Raw genomic sequence first — 12,923 nt, 5'->3', positions numbered from 1 at the left:
GATAAATTTCTGTTTTAAGCCTTCCAGTTGTGGTACTTGGTTAAGGCAGCTCCTAGGAGGCTAATACACTAATTCTGCCCTCCTTTTGTCCTGTTCCCACAAACTTCTTTGTTCTGCTTCCTCCCCCTTTTCCTTTCCTCTTTCTGTCCCTTTCTTCCCTGCATGGTCTCTCCTAGAAGCATATATTTCTGCAAGTGTCTTAATAAATCTTTGTATTTTATAGATTAGGAAACTGAGTTCCAGAGAGGAAATATGATTTCCATAAGATCACACTTCAAGTTCGTAGCATCTCCAGTACTTGATATCGCAGCCTGCTTTATATCCACTACATATCAATTGAAAGAAATCTATGTCCTTTAATTTATTATCATCCTTATGGAAATGCAGTCCTGTCCCCCTCACCCCACCATGGACTATTCCCCACAAGTTTGGCTTAGAGCAGAAATTCATTATCAGAGGGATCTGGTCAGTGGCCCTATTGCAAAGGGTGTTTTGTTAATGAATTAGATGGAATTTATCAAAGGTGAAGCCATCTAAAAGTCTTTGCCCTGGTAGAAAGAGGAATGGGCTGGCATTTAGGAAGTCTGGGTCCTGACTCAGGTGTTTGCTGTCGCTGGTTACTCCATGTGCTCAGGTTTGGGTCTAGTCATGTCTTTTGATTCCCTCTATAGTTTTCCGAAGCTTCCTTCCTTGTAGATACTCAGTGGTGTTGTGGTTGCGAACAATTAAACTGTTTTCCCAACTGCTTTTGTTTGCGGTGTGAATGTGGTGGGAGGGGATGCTTTTATGGTTTTAGTAAAATTAGAAGCTCTGTAGAGGCAGAAATAAACCTAAGAAGAAAACAAGACATGTGCCAATATCTATTACGGGAGCTGTCAGTTTGTGATGAGGCTGAGTGTGATGGTTAATTTTATGTGTAGAATTGGTTGGGTTTATGGTGTTCATTTTTTAGGTGAAATTAGTTGTGTGGGGGCATTTTGTAGATGGGATTAGCATCTGCTGATCAGCTGATTTAAGTAAAGGAGATTACTATCAATAGTGCAAATGGGCTTCATCCAATCAAGTTGCAGGTCTTAAGAGGAAGAATTAAGAGTTCCAGGGATCAGAAGGAATTCTGTCTCAAGATTATACCCTCCCCTCCTTTCTGAGTTTCCCGACTAAGGAATTCAGACTCAAGACTTCAACATCACTCTTACTAGAATTTCCAGCTTCTGGCCTGCCGTATGGAATTTGGGCTAGGCAGTGCCCACAGTCACATGAGCCAATTCCTTACAATACATTTAAATCTATATCTATATATCATCTCTGTATATCCTCTTGGTTCTGTTTCTCTGGAGAACCCTGACTAATACAGAGAGGTATAAAAGTTCAGAGTAGGAAAGTGAAAATGAAAAAAAACTCCTACCACTCTCACCTCACCTGATGATCACCAGATTCCAGGAAGGCTCTAAACTCTGTATGGCAGGGTCATGTCCATGATATCGTCCCAGAGCTCAGGTCCACAGTCAGTCATTCTTTCTAGATTCAGAGGGATGTTCTGTGGAGGCCTGTGGGTGTGAATGACGAGATATCAATCACATTTGATTTATTTATTCCCAGTTCCTTAGCTCAAAAGAGGTTCTCAGAATTTGCTCTAGGGCCAGGCCAGTCCCAAGTGAATCACATAATCTTATCTTTTTCTGTTCCATTCAATTCAGAATTACATTTTTTAAAAATGTTTTTCTTTGTTCAGATTCGATTAAATAAGACAAGATTTAAGTTAAAATCTGTATTAGAACCTATTTCTGTCATTCTAGACTGTTCCTCATTCTCTCTGTTGGCAGGGAAGTACAGGGGGGGATTCTGTGGTCAATGCAGCCCTCTGTGTTTCTGTTTTTCTGTTTTGTTTTGTTTTATTCCAGGTCTGTCTGAGGCTGGTTACTTCGTTGCCCACAGCCCTGTTTGTGGGGTAGGGTGAATGCTGTTTACCTCACTGTGATCTATGCCCACCTCAGGCATCCTTAATCCTGTCTAGTTTTCTGTCCTTAGCCTCAGAGCTGAGCTCAGGTGAGGTGATGGCTCAGCATAAATCCGTCAGCTCAAGAGGAAAAACAACTTAGAAATGCTGGTCTTTCATATATGAGGCAGAAACAATAAAGGCTTCACTGTGACCAAGTGGGTCCTAGAAAGGCCAGCAACAGGGTAGCAAATACCCTGACCTGTTAAGTAGGAAAATCTGCTCTGTGTCCTTGGACAAGTTACTCCTGTCCTTTGTCTCAGTTTCCCCATCAATAAAAGTTAGGGAGTGACTTGTAAAAGTCCAGTCTGGTGTAACGCTTTTATGACTCTAATAATAGCTGGCCCTTGTTGGTAATGTACTCTGTCATCAGGTGTTGGGGACAGGGCTTTATATACACTCCCATGGGGAACATGACAGAGACACAAAGAGGCCAAGTTTGCTTGCTCAGGGTCATATTTGATAAATGGCAACAACGGGATTCCAGTCTACAAAGTTTGACCCCAGAGCCCATACTTTAACAGCTGTCCTATTTAATGTGTTACAACTACCTTCCTGGATGAACCAGATCAATTGAAGACAGTTGGCTTTTTTGGAGGATTGGCAATCCCTACCATGTGATTCTGGCACCAGGTAGCTCCACTCTGTGACTCCCCTCTCTGCTCTTTCCTGTCCCATCTCAATCTCTGTTGCTGCCCACTGAGATTCTACAGCTTAAGGAGGAAGGAGCTGTTGCCAAGGACGTTGGTACAGATTTACTCTGTGTCTGTATGTGACTGACGTTTGGGCTCAGTCATGACCCTGAGAACCAGGAATAAGTAGAAGAGATACACACAGGGCTTGAAATAAAGGGAAGAGTAAAGGTGGTGGGAGAGTGTCGAGGAAAAACCAAATTCACAAGGACAGGATGGCAAATTCTCAGATATGGTTAATTATGAGAGTAAGTAAGCCTTTGGGATGCAAATTTTTTCAATTTGTGATTATACATATTCATGTTGACTTTTCAAGGATTCTCAGGTGGCAAAAGCAGAATAGATGGACACATTACTGAACCATCTTCTGTGTTACTGAGGGCCTGAGGGAGGGCTCAGAGTACAAATAACATGACGATTTCTCATGAATTTCAGCATTGGAAAATTCGGTTCATGTGTGACATTACTTATAAAAGCCTTTTGAAACTCCTTGAAGGTTTTGCAAGGTAGTGAGAGATAGTGGTGAAAGCATAACCTCTTTGAAACCTCGTTCTCTCACTTACTGATAGAGTAACTTTGGAAAAGCTGTACAACATCCTTTTACTTTGGATGTTTTTCCTCTGTCACATGAGTAAAACTCTACTTCACAATGTTGCTGTGAACATTAAACGAGTTACTACACAGTAAGCAAACAAGAAGTGGCAGTTATTAGTATGTTAAGCAGAATAGATACATTTTATTTGCTCACTTCCGTTTACAAATGATTCTCACATATGTTCAGAGGGACTTTTCTTTCTTTGATTCTACTACAATCCCACTTTATCTCATAGTTAAATCATGGTGCCAAGATATGCAGTATCTCAAGCAGGAAGATACAATTCCATATTCAGAAATCAAAAAGGCAGCAGTGAGAGGGGTATGGGCTTTAAATGAGATTTCTAGACCCCTTCTCCAGGCCCTGCACTGGTTTCCCCTGGGGTCCTGTGTAGTTTCCATGGCTAGAACTAAAGGATGTGGCTATTTCTGTGGTGGAGCATGCAGAGAGCTGAGGGAGGATGGTGGAGATGTGTTGCCCAATGACTCATGCATCACCGAAACTCTTTAGAGGGTTAGGAGAAAACCACCCTTAGTCTGGGGTTTTGATAAATGACAGCTCTACTGTGAAAACCCAGGTGAGTGCTCCCATTGTCATATAATAGAGGGTGGTAGGCAGGTTGCAATTTGATCAGAGTGAACTAAATATCTGAAATAAACCCTTTACTACATAGGGGAAAAAAGAACAATCTAGGAAAAGGAAAGAGTTTATACCAAAATACAGAATTATAAACTGGTGAGCCACATCTCAAATTTGGCCCATATATGCACTTTGTTGAACTGTTCTGTAATTAGCATTTTAACTTTGAAATTTTCCTTAAAACTCTAGAATCATTAAAAGAGGGGTGATAATGTACTGTCTCTCTAGATGGGCTCTGTGGTTTCCCATTTCTTCATAGTCTCTGCTATATTCTGTTTATTCATTTACGTTCCTTCTCTGGGCCCTGTAGGCATTTGGTACCAATGTATAATTGAGAAATGCATGCAGTACGTAGTTGAATTGGCAGGGCTTGAATACCATGCTAAGGAGTGTGGACTTTATCATGTAGCAAGCAGTAAGGGGTGGTCACAGAATTGTAAGCAAGGAATTGAGCAGATTTGTGTTTTTGAAAGAACTTTCTGGGCTGTGGGAGAGAGTTATAAGACAGCTTAGTGAAGAGGCTGTGGCAATACTGCAGGTTGGTGAGGAGTCTTGAAGGATGTCAAAGGCAGTGTCATTGGAAATAGATAGTAGAGTGCAATTTCCAGAGATGGGCAGAGATGAACCTTGTGTGCCTTTATGTGATTTTAAATCTTTATGCTTAGCCAACCAAGAGCAATTAAAAACTTAAAATGCTGGGTGATTTTGCGTACCAATACAGGATACAGACATTATATGCATCCCTAAAGGAGAGCTTTGGAAGGGAAACATGACTCTGATTCCCTTGCTCAGTTTTAGCCGTATAAATGAAATGGCTATTTAATTATTAAATTAACTACCCTACTTTATAGTATTAGGAGCAAATTATTTGTGATTTTTCTTCTAACCAATGCTCATTGGCTATGTATCATTAATGTGACAAAAATTGCTAAAAGCATGGGTTGCAGCTCCAGATTTCTTAGATTCCAATCTGGCTTTGCTGTTTGCTAGCTGGGGAATTTTAGGCAATTTACTTATTATCCTTTGGATGCATCGTTTTCTTGATCTGAAAAATAAGGATACCGGTAATACTACCATCACCAGGTGCTGGTAAGGAATGGGTTATTACATAAAACACATTTAGAAAAGGGCCTGACACATGTTAAATGCTCGAAAAAAGTTCATAACAGTGAGGATGGAGAATGGGACGGAAGGGAGAGATTTGTGAAAAGCTGCCTTCATGCAGCATTAAGATGAAGTATAAATGAATAATTTAAAAATCTGTAACCCATAGAAAAAATAATTACAGTTAACTGAAATTAATTTTCCAAAGGCAAATGTGTATGTATATGTACTTTTCACCTTCAAATACAAAACTAAATTCTTAAAATAAGAAACATGCCACCTTTCTGACCTTCTCTCCCATCCTTTCCCTCCAGCCTTCTCATCTCAGGAAGCTTTAGAGAAGACCACTTATTCTATGACACTTGCACAATGTAGAGTTAAACCAGATGGAACCAGAATCAATGAGTAAACATAAAAAGTAGTTAGAGGACAAAGAATGCAATGTTGCAAAAGGCCCAGTTAGGGGTAAATTTGAAACTGAGTTTCTGTTATTCTGACCTGTAATCACACATGTTATGGGGTCAGGGCCAATGGATGAGAGCAGTTTGCTGGCTGGATACCTCTGCCCCCACTGCTGCAGACACCTGGACTGTTGGAATTTGGTTGCAAACATTTGGTGCCTTTTCCCCAGTAGCTGTCTTCCTCTACCACCTGGATATTTATGGTGCTGCCACCATATTCCCATGAGCCTTATTAAATATACATTGAATACATAATTTACTAAATATAGCTTCAGTACTTGGAAGAGGCAAAGAATTGCTTCTTATTTGCTAGGTTATTATTTTTTGAAAATTGTCTTTCAGTCACTTGGCAGGATTTGGGGAGAAGCATTTAACTGTAATTCAAATGCTAACTGTGCTCTTCAATGTGGTGGCCACTATACCTATGTAGCTATTTTAATTTTAATTAATTAAAGTTAAAATTAAAAATTTAGTTCCTCTGTTGTACTTGCCACATTTCAAGGGCTCTATAGCCACTTGCAGCTGATGGCAATATACTGGACAATGCAGATACAGGGCATTTCCATCATTTCAGATATTTATATTGTTTAACACTGTTCTAGAGTGGTCTGGTCAAAGTTCTACAATTAATTTGACCAAATACACAGGTTCCACATCTAGTAAATTTTTTTTCTCTCTAAAACTTAGTGTATTAATTTTCTATAGCTGCCATAACAAATTACCACAAATTTAGAGACTGAAAACAATACACATTTATTATCTCATAGTTCTGTAGCTCAGAAGACAGAACTGGGTCATACTGAGCTAAAATTGAGGTATTAGCAGGGCTGTGTTCCTTTCTGGAGGCTGTAAGGGACAATCTATTCCTTGCCCCTTCTAGATTCTGGAGGCTGCCCATATTCCTTGGCTCATGACCCTCTTCCTCTACTTTCAAAGCCAGCAACATTGGGTCAAGTCCTTTCCATGCTGCCATCTCTCTGCTTCTCTGTTCTGCCTCCCTCTTCCACATCTGAGGACCTGTATGATTACACTGGCACAATCAGGTAATCCAAGATGATCTACCCATCTCAGCATCAGTTGATTAGCAACCTTAATTCCATCTGTGTCCTAAATTCACCTGTGGCATGTACTATAACATATTTCCAGGTTCTTACGTAATATTTTATGAAGTGCAGTGGGATTTTCTTGGAGAGACAGGCTATGTAAATATATTATAGATAATTATTAATTGGTTTCTGATTTAACTAAAATTCTGATACATATGAGGTAATTAAAATTAGTTAATTCTAAGAAAAATAAAATGCTAATAGCTTATGACAGTAAAGACTTACATGTGTGGACTCATGTTTAGACTCATGAATGAGAGTGTGAACAGAGAAATTAACAGTACCTTAAGTAGTAGTGTAGGATAAATGAAAGAAGACACAGGGTTATTAACCAGGAAAATGGGGTTCTCTCTCTGGCATTGCCATTTACCTGGGCAATTTGTCTGGATTTAAGTTTTTCATGTATTTAAAAGAAGGGGACCAGATAAAATTATCTCTAGTGTCCCTTGAACTCTTAGATTTTTCCTTTATGAATTAAGGGAGAAGAAAAAAATAAGATTATATTTAAAAAGCACAATATTGAGCAATGCAGAATTGTTCCACATTGCTTCAAAATAACACTGAAGGGTAGATACAGGAAGACTAAATAGAGAAGACTGAATCAGAGATAGTAGTGCATGTTTTTCTTTGTTACAAGAAAAATTATACCATGGCTGAAGAGGTAAAGAACACAGGTAAAAATAGTAAAACCAAGCCTGGAAAAAGTGATTGCACACTATTTGCTTTATTAAGGATCAAGATTAGAAGGAGGAATGCTGGGAGAATACTTCTATTTCCATTAGACTGACATTAACTATTAGTCCTAATCACATTTAAACAACTTTTTATCTCCCTGCTTTATTTTGGCAGGGTGTTGAGAAACACACATGGATATTATTACCATTAGAAGAGCTACATTTCTGTCAAAAGCTATCAGACCATGCAAATAAACCTTTGTACTTAGTAAGGTTCATGAACAACTGAGACTCTCTGTGCTGTAGGCCTGAAGCATGTGGGTTATATAGGAAGTCACTGAAAGGTCATGCCAAAGAATAAGATGAAGTCTTTTTCTCCATAACATTAGTTGCAGGGAAGATTTTTGGATGAAATCAACCTTGGATTTGAGAGTTCTGCGGAGCCACAATTTTCACATTAAGGTGTTTGTGCTGGTTTGAATGTATTATGTCTCCCCAAACATCGTTATCTTTGATGCACTCTGTGTGGGCAGACATATTCATGTTGATTAGATTTTAATTCTTTGAGTATTTCCATGGAGATGTGACCCACCCAACTGTAGGCGATAACTCTGATTAGATAATTTCCGTGGAGGTGTGGCCCACCCATTCAGCATGGGCCTTGATGAGTTTACTAGAGCACTGTATAAGCTCAGACAGAAGGAGCGAGCTTGCTACAGCCAAGAGGGACACTTTGAAGAATGCACAAGAGCTGAGAGAGGAACTGCAGTTTACAGAGATGTTTTGGAGATGGCCTTTGAAAGCAGACTTTTGCTCTGGAGAAGCTAAGAGAGGACAAACTCCCCAAGAACAACTAAGAGTGACATTTTTGAGGAACTGCAGCCTAGAGAGGAGCATCCTGAGAGAAAGCCATTTTGAAACCAGAACTCCGGAGCAGTCACCAGCCATGTGCCTTCCCAGCTAACAGAGGTTTTCTGGACGCCATTGGCCATCCTCTAGTGAAGGTACCCAATTGTTGATGCATTACCTTGGACAGTTTATAGCCTTAAGACTGTAACTTTGTAACCAAATAAACCCCCTTTATAAAAACAATCCATTTCTGGTATTTTGTGAAAAGGCAACATTAGTGTTCTAGTTTGCTAATGCTGCGGAATGCAAAACACCACAGATGGATTGGCTTTTATAAAAGGGGTTTATTTGGCTACACAGTTACAGTCTTAGGGCCATAAAGTGTCTAAAGTAACACATCAGTAATCGGGTACCTTCACTGGAGGATGGCCAATGGTGTCCGGAAAACCTCTGTTAGCTGGGAAGACACGTGGCGGGCGTCTGCTCCAAAGTTCTGGTTTCAAAATGGCTTCCTCCCAGGACATTCCTCTCTAGCAAGCTTGCTTCTCTTCAAAGCATCACTCACAGCTGCACTCTGTTTTCTCTCCTTGAGCCAGCTCATTTATATGGCTCCACTGATCAAGGCCCACCCCAAATGGGTGGGACCATGCCTCCATGGAAATATCCCATCAGTTATCATCTACATTTGGGTGGGGTGCATCTCCATGCAAACAACCTAATTCAAATGTTCCAACTTAATCCCCACTATTCTGTCTGCCCCACAAGATTGCATCAAAGAATATGGCTTTTTCTGGGGGACATAATACATTCAAACTGGCACAATTAGGAAACTAGGACAGTGTTCTAAAACAATTTCCTCCAAAAGGCGTTATCCTGGAGATTAATCAGATTATTAGAAATCTTTGGGTTGATGATATTCTAAATAAATTAACAACTAACAATGTTAAGTACAGAAAATACTCTAACAAGTGTATCTTTACTCAAAAACTCTAAATAGAATTAAATATGCTGTCAATTGAAAAGTTTCCCTTATGGGAACTGAGAAATAAACAGATAAAACTATTATATCTATATAATATAAATATCTGCTAGCAATCATTTATCTATGTATCATCTATCCATACCTGTTATCGATGATATACTGCCTAATATTTGCAGCCCAATGAACATGCCATGTTATTAAAATCCCATTGTAATTTTGAGTTCTTCTTCTGGTCTGAAAAAAAAGAAAGTATGATCCCCTTCCTGATAATTCAGTGATTTTCTCATTGTCCCTTATATTCATTCATTCAGTCAACCATTCACTTATTTATCTTTCATATTCATTAAGGACCTAATATTTACCAAGGACTGGAGATACAGGGATGAAAGGCTCAAGTACAAATGGGGAAAACAAAACAAACCATTGCAATGCCATATGATAGGTTTTATGGAAAATGTAGGTAAAAGGTATTATGGAAACAGAATGGAGGGGCAAATAAAATTTGAGGCAGGGTGGAGTGTCCAGAGTTGTTTTAAAAAGATGTTACTTAAAACTTGATCTTGAAGGACATGAATGATTCATTCTTCCTTCCATTCATTTACTCGTTGTTACTCTGTGCCAAAGCAATGCCAAAACAAAGCCATACAAATATTCAAGTAATTCTTAGTCTCTTTGAGAAATACTTATAATGTATTAAAAAGTGATGGTTATGATAAAACTCTGTTTGGTAGGGGTTGCACAGTTGGGGGGAGTTGGGATTGGGGCAGGAGGATAAACTGAGAATGGGGAGGGAAATACCAGGTGTTTCAGTTTGCTAATGCTGCCAGAATGCAAAATACCAGAAATGGATTGGCTTTTATAAAGAGGGTTTATTTGGTTACACAGTTACAGTCTTAAGGCCATCAATTGTCCAAGGTAACACATCAGCAATCGGGTACCCTCATTGAAGGATGGCCAATGGCGTCCAGAAAACCTCTGTTGTCTGGGAAGGCATGTGGTTGACACCTGCTTGCTCCCAGGTTGCATTTCAGAATGGAGTTCTCCAAAACGTCAGCTTTCAACGGCCATCTTCAAAATGTGTTTCTCAGCTGCAGCAAGCATCTGGGTCTGTGTGACTCTTTTTAAAGTACTCCAGTAACCAATCAAGATCCATGCTGAATGGATGGGGCCACAACTCCATGGAAATAATCCAATCGAAGGAATTACCCACAGTTGGGTGGGTCACATCTCCATGGAAACAACCTAATCTAAAGATTCCAACCTAATCAACACTAATATGTCTGCCCCCACAAGATTGCATTAAAGAACATGGCTTTTTTGGGGGGTCATAATATATCCAAACTGGTACACCAGGCAAGAAGAACAGTAGTGCAGAAGCAAAAGTCTGAGAAACTTTGGTCAGAGTATGTTATACCAGGTATATGAATGTTGAGGCCTCCAAGGCAGGCAAGAAATAGACTGAAGAACCCAACATACTAAGGGCTTTGAGTTTATCTCTAAGGTGATGTGAAGGCTATAAATGATTTCTGTAGACCCACTGAAAATTTTCTGTGAGCTGCTATACATCCATCTTGCAACCTTTTCCACCCATTTCTGGGCTAATCTTTATGGTTGTATTGTGGGCTCTCTTGCCCTCTGGCTTTGGCCATAGAGCAGCTCCTCTAGGATATCAGAAAGAAGGAGGAGAAAGAAATTGGTATATCAGATGCTGTTGATGCCCCACCTAACCTTCTTTGCTAAATTGGTTCACCCATCCCCCCCAAGTGCTACATATGTTGTCGATTAACAGTTCACATTGTTAGAGCAAGGTGGAAGCCTTAGGCTAGTGGGGGCCATCTCACCAGGAGATGCCTGAGAAGTTATGCAATCCTGCACCTTGGCAGTGGCCAGTAACCAATGGATGCCTGAAATGAGGACCCCCCCCCCTTGCAACTAGGCAATACAACCTCAGTAAACAATTTTCATTCCAGAACTCTGCGGCTTCTGGTTGAGGATAAATTTTTTCTGAAACCACATCTTTGTCTAGCTATTTCCCTTGCCCTATCCTGCTTCCTTCACCTCTTTACACGTTTATCTTGAGATCAGGCTTAAGCAGGTCCAGAGGACATAAGTAAGCAGGAAGAACAAGTATCCCTGTTTCCCGTGTCACCCAGCACAATCTCTCTGACACCTCTTACTCACCTGACATTTGTGGTTTCATGGGTGATTCCTTATGACCAGTTGATACAGGAGGAAAACAACTCAAGCTTGGTTCATGGATGGTTCAGCTCATTACATTGGTGTGGACCCAAAATGAACCACTGTTACAATACAGTCCCACTGAGGGGCAGTGCTGAAAGATATTGGTGAAGGGAAAACCCAAAGAGTAACAGGGCTTTGGACAGTGTAACTCATTGTCTTAATTTTTGTGGCGAGAAAAGTGGCTCAATATAATGAAATATATGAATGCAGGAGCAGTGGCGAATGGCTTGGCTTGCTGGCCAGAGGTCTGGAAGGAGGCAAAACTGGCAGATCAGGGACTGAGAGGTCCAGGGAATAAGAATGTGGATGGACATATAGGAATGGACACATATTAAGAGGAACTTGCTATCATATGTAATACCCATCAGAGAACATCCACTAAAGAGGTACTAAATAACTCAGTGTGGCGTAGGACCAGATTGTAAATCAGCCTCTGTGCTCGCTCAATGGGCCCATGCATGCAATAGCGACAGTGGCAGAGATGGAGACTATGTATGGACCAACAGCACAGGCTCCCTCTCACTGAAGCTGATCTAGTTATTTCACTGCTGCATGTCTGACCATTCTAGAAATAAAGTCCGATGCTGAATCCTTGGTATGATACCATCTATTCCAGTTTGCTAAAGCTGCTGGAAATGTAATATACCAGAAATGGATTGGCTTTTAAAGTGGGGGTTTATTAATTCACAAATATACAGTTCTAAGGCCATGAAAATGTCCAAATTAAGGTATCAAGAAGTACATACCTTCTCTGAGGAAAAGGCTGATGGCATCTGGAACAGTTCTGTCAGCTGGGAAGTCATGTGATCTTTTGCTCCCAGGTTGCATTGCTTTCAGCTTTTGATTCCAGTGGCTTTCTCCTTAAGTTTCTGTGGGTTCTCACTTAGCTTCTCTGGGGTAAACTCTGGGCTTCATCTCTTAGCTTGGCATCTCCAAATGTCTTTCTCTCTGCGTCTTCAAGCCTCTGGGTCTGTTAGCCTCTGGGTCTGTTTCGGCCCCTGAGCTCTCTTAAGGATTCCAGTAAACTAATCAAGAACCCACCCAACTGTAGGTAAGACACAGACTTCTCTCATCCTAGCAAGAGCAGCAATCCATTTTGAGCAGTAGTGACACGTATTCCAATTATGAGCTGACTGTTCTACCTGCAGTGTCTCAGTGAGCATAACCTTTCAATGGTTAACAGAGTAATCTATTGACAGCAAATCCCACATAACATCAATTCAGACTGAGACTCCCTTGCCTTCATGGCAAAGGAGGTGTGGTGGTCAGCACATAACTAAGCAATCCTCTGGTCCTACCATATATATTAAAGCATTTGGAAGCTAATGAGCAAAAGGCACAACTGCAGCTTGGGGATGACATCCTGCAATGGTGGGGACACTATCCTTCAGAAAGCAGTACACTTATCCTAAATCAACAGCCACTGTATGATGCTGGGTGTCCAATAAGTAGAATTCTTGGGCTCAGGAACCAAAAGATGGAGGAAGTAGTGGTCCTACTTCAGTGGTACTCCAGGGCCTCACTTGGGGGAATTTGTGTTTTCTGTCCCCTCAGCTTTAGACCCTGTGGGTCTAAAGGTCCTGG

This window comes from Choloepus didactylus, chromosome 1, assembly GCF_015220235.1.
Source record: "Choloepus didactylus isolate mChoDid1 chromosome 1, mChoDid1.pri, whole genome shotgun sequence".
Taxonomy (NCBI): domain Eukaryota; kingdom Metazoa; phylum Chordata; class Mammalia; order Pilosa; family Megalonychidae; genus Choloepus; species Choloepus didactylus.
This window is presented reverse-complemented; position numbering follows the sequence as displayed.